This window comes from Papaver somniferum, chromosome 1 (assembly GCF_003573695.1).
Source record: "Papaver somniferum cultivar HN1 chromosome 1, ASM357369v1, whole genome shotgun sequence".
NCBI classification, from domain to species: domain Eukaryota; kingdom Viridiplantae; phylum Streptophyta; class Magnoliopsida; order Ranunculales; family Papaveraceae; genus Papaver; species Papaver somniferum.
The window spans coordinates 30,404,275-30,421,563 of record NC_039358.1 but is presented as its reverse complement, the minus strand read 5'-3'; positions in this window follow the sequence as shown (position 1 = coordinate 30,421,563).

The following is a 17,289-nucleotide window of genomic DNA, read 5'->3' as shown; positions in this document are numbered from 1 at the left end:
CTCTTGCAAAGTGTCATGTAATTTTTGTTTCCTTTTTTTATGTATCAAAAGTGTTTCCTTAAAAAAAAAAAAAAAAAAAAATATATATCAGAAAAAAAAAAAAAAAAAAAATCAAGTATTTATCAATTCCATCATCTCTTGTTCCAAAAATAAAAGAGAATAGTCAATGTAAATAAGAGTCATGTAAATAGTCATTTTTTGTTTTTTGTAATAAGCAAGGAGGGTGTATGCCATTGATGTACAACGCGAGTAATTGTGAAATACCTCCAACTCATTCACAATTCTCGTAAAGTCCGGACAGCTAGCTAGATTTCGACCTCAGTTCTTAGCCTGAGAAACTATCTCTTGGTGATTAGTAGTCATAACTTCAGATCTTTCTTTACACATGTGTAGATACACTTTACACTCTTATCACATGTCTTTTTTTGTTATCAGTGCTAGGATTGTGCCTTCGATAGCTAGATTGACATCTCCATTTTGCTGTGAGCTTAAACTGTTTTGCACATGTCACATTTGATGGAATCTGAGCTTATATTTTGACCTAGAACTTTGTAGGTACGTTCTAAGCAAACCTTCACGAGACTTCAACTCGTCCACTAGGGACACTTAGTGGTTTAAAAGGCTTAGTGCATACGCTAAATGCATTCGAGAGACCAGCGACAGTGGTATAGTTAGGATTTCCTTAGTTTTGTTTTACTTGAGGACAAGTAAAATTCAGGTTTGGGGGTATTTGATGAGTGCCAAATATGTATATATTATCCCTTTTTGTTGGCATTTAACTCATCTTTTGTGCATTAATTCTACATTTTATCCCATATTCTGTATTTTCATTGTTTTCAAGAATAAATATTTTTATTAATTAATTTTGCATTTTTAGGTAATAAATAAAGTCTGGATGACTTGCGGAGCAAAAAGAGCAGAAAAGTAGTGAAAAGCCGGGAGAAATCACGCAAGGAAGCCGCGAAGAATGGTGCGCACAACCTCATTTTCTACACACAAAAACGCCTCCGTTCTCAGCCATCAGATCAGTTCTCAGAAGCATCCGATGGTCGCTCCTTCATAGAGCATCAAAATCTGAAGTCTCTGCCAAGCACCACAGCGCTGAAATTCCAAGCCTTCAGATTAGATGGTAGTTGAATCCAACGGTTGCTCCCTTGCTGTTCATCAAAGTTTGATATCCCGCCGCCTTACACTACAGCACCTAACCTAATCTAGCACCGTTCGTTTCGTTGTATCCCTTCATCCGACGGTCGCTCCTCGCTTGCCTCCGCATCACCGTCCGATCTACCTACCAGCTCCACATCTCCACGGCTTAGTCCTCAATTTGATGAAGCCGCCTAACACTAGCACCACCGAACCTACCACTAACCAAACACCCCCCTTCTTCCCAAAACAGTCGAGCCCCTCCCTCCATCACCACCCTGTTTGCAGAACCAACTCCACTGCCACCACCGCCGTACCTCCATGTCCGCTACCACCCCCACCTGCTCAACATTGAAACCCCTATCACTCTAACATGCCTCTCACTTCTTTTCACTGTTTTCCCCTAGTCTAGGGTTTTGAAAATAGAGAAAAAGCATTGATAGACATGGTAGAGAATTAGGTGAAGCTAGAGTGAAATTGAAGGCATGGAGAGGTAGAGGAGGACAAATAGAAGAATGGGTCGAGTTCAATTTGATGTTGCTACATCAAATTAGGTAAAGAAATCAAACCCTAGTCTACTGTTAATTTGGGAATTTTTTTTGGTAGAACCCTAATTGTGTCTGTGGGTATAAATAGGAACTTTGGGATGTTGTAAAAACTTTATGCTTGGATTAGCCGGCATCCAGGACTTTCATGTCCTGTTAATGTTAATGTTTTTCTCTTTAATGTGTTCTGTTCAATTTCACTGCATATATTAAATGTGTATGTTTTAATTTCTTGTTTTCATATCCTGTTGATGTTTGTTCTGTTAACTGTTATCCATTGTTAACTGTTACTTTGTTCTGTTAATGTTGTTTTTCTCTTCAATTTTGTGCTGTTTCATGCACTGCTCATGTTATGTTAATGTGTTTATTTTCATATCCTGTTGATGATCCTGTTAATGTGCTTGTTTTGATGCATTGTGTTGATAAGTTCCTTTGTTAATGTTCCTGTTATGTTTAATTTGTTGTTAGTTTGATGGAATGCTAAGCTAGTTACCTTTGAAGCATTGAACTGATTGTGCAATGGAAGAAATCAGTGCTCATAGCAAGCTGATTATCTTGCCATTCTTTGTGTATGCTTAGGTTGCACTGAGTTGATTGAGTAGTGGGGAGAAACTAGTGCTCACTAGTGACAATGAGCAAGCTAGTTCTCTTCCCACTCTAGAAGAGTGCCTTAGTTTTGCTCCATTTCAGTTTCACCATCATCCCTGCCCTTGGCCTTAGGCCTTGGTTTGTTTTATCATTTTTCTTTGATGTCTAGTATTTGCTTTGTTTAGTTCTTGCATTGTTCTCTGCTTGTTTTTTCTTTACTGTCTTCACTGTTTTGTTCACTGCCATCTTTTCTTTCTCACTTGCCTTGCACTGCTGCATTGTTTTTCTTCATTTGTTTTTGCTTCACTGCCAGCTCTGCTTTCTTTTCTTGGCCTTGTGCTGCTGTGCACTGCTTGTGCAGCTGCTGCTGCAACCCATCTGCCCTGCAACCCTGCTGTTGCTGCTTTCTTTTGCTGTTGCTGCAGCTGCCTTTTCTTTCCCCTGCTGCTGCTTCCATCTTTGCCTTGTGCTGCTGCTGGTGCCTTCTCTGTGTTGCCTCTGCCAAGCTGCTGCTGCTGCTGTCAAGCTGCTGCTGTTGTTGTTGCTGCCAAGCCTGCTGCCAAGCAAAAGCCCATCAGTCCAGTTCAAGGCCTAGTTCTCAGTTCTAAGCCCACTGACCATTGTTTGTACAAACTAAAGCCCAAGTTCAATTCAGTGAAACCAAAGGCTAAAAGCCCAGGTTTAATCCCAAGGCCCATCCAACTGAGCCCAAAGCTCAGCTCATTCCAAAAAGCTAAGGCCCAATTCACTGTGAAAGCCCATTTACACTTCAAAGACCAACTGAGCCCAAGCTCAGTTCATTTTATTGTTATCAAACCCATTAGTACTCAAAGCCCAATTTAAGCCAAAAGGCTTCATAGCACAATAAGCAACTAGAACCTAAAATAGCTAGAAACACTACAAAACACACCCGATCTCTGTGGATCGACCCGTACTTGCACGAGCTACAACCGACGACCGTGCACTTGCGGTATTACTGTAGGCCCCCGTTTTTATTGCGCTTAATTTTATACATATCTCCGGGCCCACCAAGTTTTTGGCCGGGGATAATTTTTAGGACCTCTTTTAGAAGCCTATCAGTGGTTTTAAACTTTTGCTTGCAATAGTTAAAAACCGGTTTTCAACCTTTCTCTGGTAAAGGTTGGTTGTTGTTATTCTTTTGTTTTGCATAAGGATGACAACATAATGATATTTTGATATCAATTCTCCCTGGAAGAAAATGCAAACATATTGGAGAAGTGGATGCGAAATTTAAGGTAACAATCTTGTTAGTTAATTATTTTTCTGTTTAAGAAAATCCTGATTTTTGTTTCATATATTTATTGCTTTTGCTTAACAAAACTTCGGTACAATTGATGTTTTATTCCATGACGTGTGTATGGATGTGTCTGTGATTCAATTGGTTCTGGTTAAGAAAAACTATTGTTATCTTGCTTTATTATGTGGTATCAATTGTTTAGGCTTACAAAAGAAATTTCGGTGAAATTTGGGTGCTATGATGTCTATGTTGTTTCAATTGCTTCGGTTGAGGTGAATAATTGTGCAAGTTGATTTATTTGGTTTGTATGAATTATTTATGGCTTAATAAAAGAAAAAGTTTACGGGATGGATTGTTTTGTCCAATTCGATTATGGATAAGAGAAACTGAGTTTATCTTAGTTAAACTTATCAAAGTGGAGGTTTCGGTTATTCAAGTCTAATCGAATGCCTTAACAATAAATACTAGTTAACTAACCTAGTACTTGTCTTGTTTAAAAGTGAAAGGTCTAAGTTATATGGATAATTAGAGCCTGATGAGAAAAATAGAGTTATCTTTATTTTGGTCTTATCGAACGAAGCGATTGTATTTGTACAATAGGTTTAGCAAAGGAACTAAGGTGCTTAGTTGATTTTTGGTTTGCTAAACTATTAGGGAAAATTTCTTCGAGAAATTATTTCCTTGATAACATATAAAAAAAAAATTACTTTGTAGTTTCGGTTTTTATATTGGTTATCAGAAATGGTGTGTGGAACCCTCGTTCTTAACTCTATAGGTTTGCAAGTCTATTTTGAGATTTGTAAGATTCTTTTCGGTTTGTCCTTTATTTTTCGTTTCTTTGTCATTTTGTGACAAAAAGGGGGAGAAATATATGGAGTAAACAAGTGATACTGGAATTGATTTGATATTGATTGGTATCACTAAGGAAAAGAACATCGGTGCTTAAACGTTTATCTAAAGAAAGAGTGAAAGTATAGACTATGAGGGAGAACATATCATTACTAAGGGAATAACAAAGACGTTCGGAGTGATAAAATCTATTTGTCTTACCTTTAGGGGAAGTATTATAATGTCAACAGCGACATTTAAGGATTGAATGTATGCAGGTTATTGTGTTGTTGAATTCGGGAATCAAGCGTATGTGTAATGAATTCTTGTAATTTGTTTATCCATATGATTGTAAGAGTTTTGTCACTAAAACTGAGAAAGGGGGAGATTGTTAGAGCATAGCTCGGTTGAACCCACCAAGCGTTGGTGTGTCAAGTTTGGTTGTCATATTTTAGTGAATCAAAACTCATTCTAAGTGTCGCTTGATTATGTACTAGAGTCGACTTCGTATAGGTTAGCTTGAAAGTATTAGGATATGAGACATTACAAGTATTGCGAAGACTTGAAGAAGTGAAGAAGTAAGAAGCTACAACGACAATATCATCCTTCCACTTTAGGTTAGTGATATTTGACTTGAACTATTTCATTCCCTAACGTATCTTTCAAGCCGTGCATATTGAAAACAAAACTACAAGGCATGAACACTCTAGATAGACATCGTATTAAGGAATGCAATACGAGGTTTATTGATTAACCATTAAATTTGTAGATAAGACATCGACATAATCGTTTAAATGCTATTGTGATTATGTATGGGTCTGAGGTGAGGATTTCATCCTAGGAAACAATGTTTTACATGTGTTTTAAGGAAATAAGTTCATAAACTTGTTTATGAATCGAAAAGGAAATTGTCAGGCGTTATTGGTATTGTTATTCATTACATATCTTGTGAACAACCAATATGTGTGATTTAGTATAACCTCTCATGACTTGTTTATGTTCTTGGTAAAACTATTCACAAAGGCCTGACTTATGTATTGGTATGACTTTTATTAGTGAAACCGATATTAAGTAATCACCTGAGATGGTATGATCGAGTTTGTAATTTGTGTATGACCGAATCTGGGTAAAGGCGAACCGATCCTAGTAAGATGTGCAACACATCACAAAGGGGAATCGATCCTTGTATGAGGTGCATCAAGTTTTTAGCAGAAAGGAGAACCGATCCTATGGACATGTGCAACAAGTTTTTAGGAAAAGGGGAACCGATCCTATGGACATGTGCAACACATATAAGTTAGATACCATATATATGTGGGTAACCGATCCTAGTACCTAGTCAACCGAATTTTGGAAAGCTAGTGTGACTATGCACAGTACTCACATGGAGGTAGAACCGAAACTTGTTTTGGTAGAACCGTTAAACCATGATTTGTGATTGAGTGTTCTTGATCAATCACATAGTTCTTGAAAGTTAGATGAACCAATTCTAAACTTGTTTGGAAGTGTGGAAAACCGTTTTCAAGGTTGTAACTATGAAAGAGGACTTACAAAGTAAGGATGTCGACATACTTTGAACATGTTGTAATGTTTATCTTTTATTGTTCAAAGTTATTCCTTAATAGCTAAAGGAAGAAAATCCCAAGATCAAAAGATAAATAAGTTAAGAATCTTTTATTTAAGGTTGCTAATTTTATTTTAGGAATACGAGAATTGGTAATGTGCATTTACTAGTTAAAGATTTTCCAAAGAGCTTTTCGGTCAATATTTTGGACAGAGCATTTCCAGGGATTATGGAAACCGAATTTGGAATATATTGCATATCTTGAGAATAGTTTCGGTTTTTGAAATTCCTTGGTGTCCAAACTTCCTGGTCTATAAATACTTGAAGTTTGCATTTCTAGCAAACTAATCCTTCGTGACAGCAAACTTCCTCGGTTGTGTTGTTACTGGTGTAGCCGCCTATTCGTAGAGGAGAGTAACCTAATTAGGAGAAATCTCTTACGGACGCTCAGTTTAAAGTCTTCTTTGGGATTGAGAAGCTCTATTAGTACCATTGCTGGGAAACTAGATAATTGCGGTTTATCTTGTGTTTTCGATTGATTTGATTGACTAACGGTGGTTGAACTTTGATTGCACCTACTTTGTTTATGCTTGAGAATCTTCTCTTCTGATATAAGATTCACTTAAACTAGATCGAAGTTTCGACAGGGATCTTTTGACTGTTGTTAGTTCTAAAGACGATCTTGTGATAATCCATTGTTAACAGACTCCGTTCTGTGTGTGATTGATCACAAGAGATTTAAGTTGTTGTGTGTAGGTGTTTATTGAAGATCTAAGAAGATTTGAACACAAAAAAGATATTGAAGATTTCTGATTTGGGGTTCATAATCTTTGGTGTGCACAATACTAGTTTCGGTATAAGAGGATCCAACTATAATCGGTTTATCCTTATGGTAGATTGGATTGATTAGTTATGCAGGTCGGCATCAGTACAATTCTTTGTGACTAAAATTATTGATTGCAAAATCTTAACAATTACCTTTGGTAGTTGAACATAAGATAGATCTAAGAACCCGACGAAGGAGTTTATTGAGATAAACAGAAGAGCCTTTGTCGAAATTACATCACTTGGTTGAAGAGAGTTGATACCAAACAAATTTGTTGTTCCTTTACTATTTGGAATACGAATTAAAGGAATTTTTCCAAGTACGTGACTTATTCATAAGTTGCAGGCGTGGGAATACAAACGGAACTAGGTGAACTATAGGTTTAGTTGCTTGGTCTCAACTATACGAAGTTGGTTTAATTTTTTGTAGCGGCTTAATCCTGAGAGTATTCAATTCTGGACAAGGTCCCGGGGTTTTTCCTGCATTTGCGGTTTCCTCGTTAACAAAATCTTGCTGTGTCATTTACTTTTATTTTTCGCATTATAATTGTTTTATTATAATTTAAGTAAATTACACAAACGTTAATTCCTATTTACTTGCTATCAATCCTTTTATGTTTGGTTAAGTCCGAACCTTTTATCAAGTAAACTAATTCGTTGTTGTATTGTCTCGATATCATATCCATAGAAGATCACACGAAGTGTTAACCGATTAGTTGCATTGTCTCGACTCAGTCCATAGACAATCACTTTCGTCGAAAGGACTTATAGGTAGGAAAAGTTTTAGATTAAGGTATATTTGGGTACCCTCGCCTTTTCACCAACCAATTGAGATGACATCTGAACTGGAAGTTTGTTTTCATGATCAACAACATGATAGCATGTTATGAAAATAGGGTTCTCGTGAAACTCAAAAGCCTTTCCGTTTTCAGCTTTGTCTTCCTTTTTGCATTCATTCATTGTGCACACCATAATCTCACAGGAGAATTTTTGACGTTACCGAACGAGTATATATATTGAGACTTTCATAGGGAAACCCTAGTTACACATTTACTTTCGGTAATGGGCCAGGTGTACGTACGTTCATGGTTATGAACCAGGTTCAAAACCAAGAGAACCATGGAGCCTAATTTAGAAGTAGTTTTGATAAAAATCAAAACCAAATTCTAAACACACTGACAGAAAATCTTAGCTAAAAAAAAGCATCACGATAGAGCACTGCTCGGTCGAACTCGCATGCATTGCTATCTCAAGCATGTTTGTCAATATTGGTGATCAAAACTATAAGTCTTGATTTCTAGTCTACTATTAGCTAAGTCTCGGTCTAGGATAGAAAGTGTAGTTGAGCTCTAGACTCCATGGTGATCATCATACAAAGACGAAGAACTACTCAAGGAACTGGTGGAACTTCATCGACTAAAAGGTATGTGGAGACTTGAACTTATCTATCACTCGAAAGTCTATCTACTCTATCTCTTATCTTGAGACAAAAGTCGTAATGCTATATAGACTATGATTATACACATTTGTTATTTCAGCCGAGTTTATCTCGCTTATCTATTTCTCGAAATATGTGTTGGTAAGCTTTCGCTTTGGCCAAGTTCATCTTTACTAGTGACGAAAGTCACATTAGTTTCAATTACTTGAAAATCGATTTGACGAAAAATAACTTGTGAACAACAACTATATAACATCCTCTAAGAATGTTTCAATGATTGAAATTAGAGTTTAGAATATAACCTTGAAAGGATATAAATATTGTGTGATAACTCATACGTGTGTAAGTCCTTATTCCTTGAACCAAAGTATGCGTACTTTGCTTCTCATGAAAACCGAAATTGAAGTCCGCGTACCAGTATGCACACTGTCAGAAGTTCACATCCCGTGAATTTCTGCTGGAGTTTGTGAACTGAAAACAAACATATTTCGGGTACTTAAGTCCTCGTACCAGTATGCATACTTAAGTAGGTTAGTTTCTAAAAACGATTACTGATGAACTTAAACTTATATAAACTAAGGAATGCATACTTGCAAACCGTGGCTATAAAGTTTATGAATTGATTCGAGTGAATCAAACCGTTTTTGCTTCGATTGTGTCTTATATAATTGTATGAGATCTAAGCAATTGAACAACTCTCTAACTAGTTCTCTTGAGTCATTTGAACTAATTATGGTTAAGATGAATATGGTTGATATGAAAGTGCTCATATGGATAACCATTTGGTTAGCTACTTTTGAACCAACTAAATTTACATGTTTGGGTACGGTTACACAAACCTAAATAAACGTGCATTTCATTTGTGTGTAATAATCTAAGTTCGACCTAACAATTGAAAGATATTAGCTTGAATCTAATCAAGTTTTCATCTAACGGTGAATATTAAAGGCTTTGTTACTAAGCTAACATTAATTGCAATCCCTGATTTGAAAGACTATATAAAGGAGAACTCTAGCAATTGGGAAACCTAATCCCCACACCTCCTGTGTGATACTAGTTGTATTATCTAGAGTCGGTTATCCTTTAACTTTAGGTTTCTATCGAGACCCTGTAGGTTATCGACTTGAAGACTTCATTGGGATTGTGAAGCCAGACCCAACTATTTTTTCTATAGTTGCATGATCTGATCTTGTTATTTCTATCGTATTTGAGTAAAATCGTAAGATTGGCTTGAGATTAATTTCTCCAGTAGGAAAGATAGAAAAGTAGTCACAAACACCTTCGTCTCATCGTTTATGATTCCACAATATCTTGTTTCGCTAGTCGATTAAGATTATTGTGAGGTAATTGATAATTCTAGGCAGTTGGGGAATATAGGTCCGGGTTATCAATTGGTTTATGTTCACCTTGATTTATCAAAAGACAGAACAAAAACTCGTAGGTATATCTGTGGGAGACAGATTTATCTATTACCGTAGACTTTTCTGTGTGACACAGTTTGGTTTATTAAAGTCTTCGATTTTGGGTCGTAGCAACTCTAAGTTGTGGGTGAGATCATCTAAGGGAATCAAGTGCGTAGTATCCTGCTGGGATCAGAGACGTAAGGAGCGCAACTGTACCTTGGATCAGTGTGAGATTGATTGGGGTTCAACTATAGTCCAGGTCGAAGTTAGTTTGTAGTAGGATAGTGCATGTAGCGGCTTAATACAGTGTGTGTTCAATCTGGATTAGGTCCCTGGGTTTTTCTGCATTTGCGGTTTTCCCGTTAACAAAACTTCTGGTATCTGTGTTATTTCTTTTCCGCATTATATTTTGTTATATAATTGAAATATCACAATTTGTGCGTTGAATCGACCAATTGGTAAATCTAAACTTTGGTTGTTGATTGAAATTGATTGGTCCTTGAACATTGGTCTTTGGTAACGTTCAAGTGGTTTCTCTTGTATTCAATTAGACTCGCAGATTTCTATTTGCTTGAGTAAGTATTGAATCGAGAAAGTGAGATATAACTCTTTGATATACTTTTACTAAGATTGAGTCTGACTGTCTAGTTGATTCTCTTAAAAGTATATTGGAGTTTGTCCATACAGATTTCTAAGTGAAATATTGGGTGTGGTTGTTAGACCCACGTTTTTTCATTTGGTATCAGAGCAGGCAAACACATTTAAAGACCTCATAAGTCTATGTTTGTAGCGATATGACTCTATGGACAGTAAAGTCTTTATAAACGCTTCACCAGGGATAAATATTGATCGTTGAGAAAGTTCTGAAAAACTAGTTATTCTCCAGAAGAAGCTGGATGAACAAATCCGGATCAACGCTGATCATTGTATAAGGATTTGAAGTCTGCCAAAATTCCTTCAATGGATTTAAATAACTCTGTTTATTCTTCTCTGAAGAATGGTCATAAGTCAGACGATAAACAAGGTCTAGGCATTGTAAAACCTGATAGTACTCAGAACTACTCTTACGAGATTAAAGATGTTTGTCCATGTATGTTCTGTGACTCTTACAATCACTTTCAACATACGTGTATGTCCTTCCGGAAAAGCCTAAAAGTTGCAAGTAATCTTCATAAGAAAGCTGAACAACGGTTTGCTTCTCTAAAAGGATGTATAAAACTAACAAGAAATCCTAAACAGGATAGTCGTGTCAGCATGGGAGCTTTTTCTTTAAAATCAACATCGTCCTTTCAATGGTTTCTTGATAGTGGATGTAGCCGACATATGACAGGTGATCTCACGTGGTCTGTTTCTTCAAATGACTTTGAAGGAGGTCCCATGACATTTGGAGATGGGAGTTGCTGCTACATAAGCAAGAAGGGGACGATCAAACTTCTCGGCGTTCCTGAAATCCATGATGTAGTATACGTAAAAGGTATAACTGCAAATCTTCTTTCTATTAGTCAAATTTGTGACAAAGGCCATAGAGTTATCTTCAATGCGAATGGATGTGACATTGTAGACAAAACTGGGAAAGTAATTTTTCAGGGAACTCGTGATAAAAACAATTGTTATCTTCTGGATACTCAGTTCAGTAACTGTTGCAATTTGACTAAGATGGAATCTACACATCTTTGGCATGAGCGGTTTGGTCACATCTTTGGTCACATTAACAAAGAACTTGTTAGAGGTGTTCCCAAAATCAATGCAAAGATTGATGGTGTATGTGGTGTCTGTCAAAAGGGTAAGAAAACGAAAGTTCACCATAAATCATCTCGAGATATTCTCACTAAAGCTCCACTTGGTTTAATTCATATGGACCTCTTCGGACCTATTCAACAACCCACGGTTGCTGGTAAGAAGTATGCTTTAGTTATGGTAGATGATTACACCAGATTCACTTGGGTTGCATTTTTATCTCATAAGAATGAAACCCTTGACGAATTCAAGATTATTGTTAAAAGAATCCAGAACGAACAATGTCGCAAACTAAAGAAAATTAGAAGCGACCGTGGAACTGAATTCAAGGACACTAAGGTGTTTGAATTTTGTAAAAAACTGGGGATTATTCAACAATATTCACCTCCCATTACTCCTCAAGCCAATGGAGTTGCAGAAAGAAAAAACAAGAATATTCAGGAAATGGACAGGGCAATTCTCCATAACAAAAACTTACCGTCAAGGTTTTGGGGAGAAGCTGTCTTTACAGCATGTTATTTGATCAACCGTGTCTACCTACGGTCTAAAACCCTAAACACTCCTTATGAGTTGTGGTACGGTAGAAAAACCAACTTGCACTATCTCAGAGTGTTCAGAAGTAAGTGCTACATTCTAAAAGATCGAGAACAGAGAGGGAAATTTGATACTAAAAGTGATGAAGGTATCTTCCTTGGCTATGCCTCTAATAGTCGTGGTTTTCGAGTGTTTAATCTCAGAACCCAAGTTATGATGGAGTCCGCTAATGTTATTATCAATGATATTAGTAATTTTCATCATGATAATCCTCTTGCTGAATTTCATCCAACTGAGACAATTGAGAAAGTCAAAGAAATCTCAGAATCAGTTGAACTCATTCCAACTGTTATTGATCCTGATATTTCTAGTGACGAGGAGAAGAGCACTGATCAGGCTATTTCTGTTGAACAAGAGCGTGTTCCTCCTCGACACCTATGGGTTCAAAGGAATCATGATCCCAACAGTATTAGTGGAGGTAGAGATTCTACTGCTAAGACAAGAGGACAACTTCAAAATATTTGCAATTTTGGTTGTTATCTTTCACAAGTAGAACCGAGAAATATTGATGAAGATCTTAGCGATCCCTTTTGGGTGAATGCAATGCATGAAGAGTTAAACAATTTCAAAGACAAGACGTATGGGAACTTGTACCTTGTCCCTCCAATATCAATATTTTTGGTACTAAATGGATATTCAAGAATAAGTCTGGTGAATTTGGCACAATTGTCAGAAATAAAGCCAGCCTTGTCGCTCAAGGATATTCACAGATTGAAGGTATCGACTTTGACGAAACATTTTCTCTTGTGGCACGCCTAAAGTCCATTCAGTTGTTATTATCTCATGCTTGTTTTCTTAAGGTTAAGTTGTTTCAAATGGACACAAAATCCGCGTTCTAAACGGAAATCTAAAGGAAGAAGTCTATGTCGCTCAACCTAAGGGTTTTGAAAATCCCAATTTCCTAGATCATGTTCTTAAGCTTAAAAGGGCATTATATGGGTTAAAACAAGCACCTAGGGCCTGGTTCGAAAAACTTACTACTTCTCTTCTTAGGAAAGGTTTTTCGAGAGGCGGAGCTGATAAAACCTTGTTTACCAAATGGAGTGGGAAAGATGTTGTCATTGCTCAAGTCTATGTAGATGATATCATCTATGGTTCAACTTCTGAGAAACTGGCAAAAGATAGTCTCAAGATTCGGCCTGGATAAGTCAACTCCAAAACTGACACCTATGCCCACCACTGGTAAACTACACAAAGATGAGAAAGGAGTAAATGTGGATCAAAAAATGTATCGATCCATTATTGGTAGTCTTTTATATCTTATAGCTACTATACCTGATATTGCTTTTGGTGTTGGTTGTTGTGCTAGATTTCAGGCTAACCCAAAGGAATCTCATCTTGCGGCTACAAAAAGGATCATACGATATGTGAATCGCACCTTCGGGTATGGTCTATCTTACACTTTTGATATTAACACTGACCTTTCTGCTTATTCTGATGCTGATTGGGAAGGATGTGTAGAAGACAGAAAAAGTACATAAGGGTTTTCTACTACGTATGACTAAATCTTGTGGCTTGGCATAGAAAGAAACAAAATTCACAATCCTTGTCCATATGTGAAGCAGAATATGTTGTTGCCAGCTCATGTTGTACTCAACTTCTCTGGATGAAACAAATGTTGGCTGATTATGGAATTGATACTAGAATAATGAAGGTCTTTTGTGATAACTCTAGAGCGATTCGAATCATTGAGAATCCCGTTGAGCACTCAAGAACAAAGCATATTGATATAAGGTACCATTTTATTCGAGATCTCTATCAAAATGGTATCATAAATATGGAATTTGTGCCTTCCGAACAACAATTGTCTGATATTCTTACCAAACCATTAGACACTGCTACATTTCAACACTTAAGGCAGTCTATTGGTGTTGTTTTAGTTCATTAACTATTCCTAAAACTCTTTCCCCTGTGCTTATCTCGATCTTTTGGGCAATTGAGTTTGGAACTCCCGTAAGTGTTTACTTCAATTTTGCATTTGTTTCGGTAGGTTGATAGTGTAATAGTCCAAATAAATCCTTATTTTCTTGTGAAAGTAAGGTCGCTCTTGTTGTTCTTTCGGGAATGACATGTTATGGGGGAGAGTTCTTAATTGAACTTGTGCTTAATTGTCAAATCTTTGTGGGGAGTGCGGCTGCGGAATATTATAGGGGTTATATTATATTTTTATAAACTCCTTGATGAATGCATTTTAGCTTCGGCTATATGATGGCACCTAAAAAGTTGATATGTGTTTTATTTTGGTCATGAAATGTCTCTATGGAAATTTCATTAGGATCCCACTAGTTTTCGTATCTTTGCCAATTTTATTGACAAAACGGGAGAGAATTAATGCGTAGTTCACACTACAAATACATATGTTTTTCGGATCATTATGTAAGGGGGAGTGTTTTCCATGTGAGATGGAGTATTGACTAAGGGGGAGTGATATATATCACCATAGTATTGTTGCCGAAGTTGTGATACAATTGAACTTTGATGTGTAATAATACTATGACACTGTGTAACAATGATTGAGAACTCTTTTTTTCTTATTGTTATAGCTACGGATTTTCAACAACGATGATGCTAAACTTTTAACCTTTTGAATCATTGGGGTACTTGGAAGTGACGATGATTTCCAGTAATGTTGAAGAACCAAGGAGATCATGCATGTGGAAGAGAACCTACAAAAGTTTATTTATTTATTTTGTATTCCATATGTATTGATAGTTTTATTACTAAAATTGACAGATGGGGAGATTATTAGAGCACTGCTCGGTCGAACTCGCATGCGTTGCTATCTCAAGCATGTTTGTCAATATTAGTGATAAAAAACTATAAGTCTTGATTTCTAGTCTACTATTAGCTATGTCCCGGACTAGGATAGAAAGTTTAGTTGAGCTCTAGACTCCATGGCGATCATCATACAAAGACAAAGAACTACTCAAGGAACTGGTGGAACTTCATCGACTAAAAGGTATGTGGAGACTTGGACTTATCTATCACTCAAAAGTCTATCTACTCTATCTCCTATCTTGAAACAAAAGTCGTATTGCTATATATACTATGATTGTACACATTTGCTATTTCGATCTGAGTTTATCTCGCTTATCTATTTCTCGAAATATGTGTTGGCAAGCTTTCGCTTTGGCCATGTTCATCTTTACTAGAGACAAAAGTCATATTAGTTTCAACTACTTGAAAATCGCTTTGACGAAAAATAGCTTGTGAACAACAACTATATAACGTCCTCTAAGAATGTTTCAATGAGAGTTTAGAATATAACCCTGAAAGGATATAAACATTGTGTGATAACTCATACGTGTGTAAGTCCTTATTCCTTGAACCAAAGTATGCGTACTTTGCTGCTCAGGAAAAACCGGAACTGAAGTCCGCATACCAGTACGCGCACTGTCGGAAGCTCATATCCCGTGAATTTCTGCTGGAGTTTGTGAACTGAAAATAAACTTATTCCGGGTAATTAAGGCCGCGTACCAGTATGCGTACTTAAGGAAGTTAGTTTCTAAAAATGATTATTTGTGAACTTAAACTTATATAAACTAAGGAATGCATACTTGCAAACCGTGGCTATAAAGTTCATGAATTGATTCGAGTTAATCAAATTGTTTTTGCTTCGATCGTGTCTTATATCCTTATATGAGATCTAAGCAATTGAAAAACTCTCTAACTAGTTCTCTTGAGTCATTTGAATTAGTTATGGTTAAGATGAATATGGTTGATATGAAAGTGCTCATATGGCTAACCATTTGGTTAACTACTATTGAACCAACTAAATGTGCATGTTTGGGTCTAGTTACACAAACCTAAATAAACATGCATTTCATTTTTGTGTAACAAGCTAAGTTCGATATAACGGTTGAAAGATATTAGCTTGAATCTAATCAGGTTTTCATCTAATGGTGAATATTGAATGCTTTGTTACTAAGCTAACATTGATTGCAAACCCTGATTTGAAAGACTATATAAAAGAGAACTCTAGCAACTGGGAAACCTAATACGCACACCTCTTGTGTGATACTAGTTGTATTATCTAGAGTCTATTCTCCTTTAACCTTAGGTTTCTATCGAGACCCTGTAGGTTAACGACTTGAAAACTTCATTGTGATTGTGAGGCCAAACCCAACTATTTTTTCTGTAGTTGTGTGATCTGATCTTGCTGTTTCTATCGTATTTGAGTACAATCGTAAGATCGTCTCATCGTTTGTGATTCCACAATATCTTGTTTTGCTAGTCGATTAAGATTATTGCAAGGTGATTGATAATTCTAGGTTGTTATTCGGGAATATAAGTCCGGTTTATCAATTGGTTCATGTCACTTTGATTTATCATGAAACAAAAACTCGTAGATATTTCTGTGGGAGACAGATTTATCTATTACCGTAGACTTTTCTGCGTGATACAATTTTGTTTATAAAAGTCTTCGACTTTGGGTCATAACAACTCTTAGTTGTGGGTCAGATCAGCTAAGTAAATCAAGTGCGTAGTATCATGCTGGGATCAGAGACATAAGGAGCGGAATTGTACCTTGGATCAGTGTGAGATTGATTGGGGTTCAACTACAATCCATAGCGAAGTTAGTTTGTAGTAGGCTAGTGTCTGTAGCGGCTTAATATAGTGTGTGTTCAATCCGGACTAGGTCCCGGGGGTTTTCTGCATTTTCGTTTTCCTCGTTAACAAATCTTCTGGTGTTTGTGTTATTTCTTTTCCGCATTATATTTTGTTATATAACTGAAATATCACAGGTTGTGCGTTGAATCGATCAATTGGGAAATCCAACCTTTGGTTGTTAATTGAAATTGATTGATCCTTGAACATTGGTCTTTGTTACCGTTCAAGTGATTTCTCTTGTATTCAATTAGACTCGCAGGTTTCTATTTTCTTGAGTAAGTATTGAATCGAGAAAGTGAGATATAACTCTTTGATATACTTTTATTAAGGTAGAGTCCTACTGTCTAGTTGATTCTCTTAAAAGTATATTGGAGTTTGTCCATACAGATTGCTAAGAGAAATATTGGGTGTGGTTGTTAGACCCCCACCTTTTCACATAAGATAATTATTGATAGACAACATATCAATTGTCATAAGGAAGGGAGACCAGAGAGCAACAAGGAGAACTTCCTCAAGAGTTACTGATCAACTATACTACAAATATAATAATTAACCGGAGCAAGGCTCAACAGTAAGATGATCAATTTATTTTTGAACAAAAAATACAACAGAGACCACTTTTCCAAGAAGAAACACTTCTAGAGAATTATGAGCATCCTCACACGGTCTCAAACAGGATGCTCATTAGTAAGCAGTCAAGTTGTATTTTGACAAGCAAATAACTCATCCAGGGTATTGACATTTTCCCTTTTTCT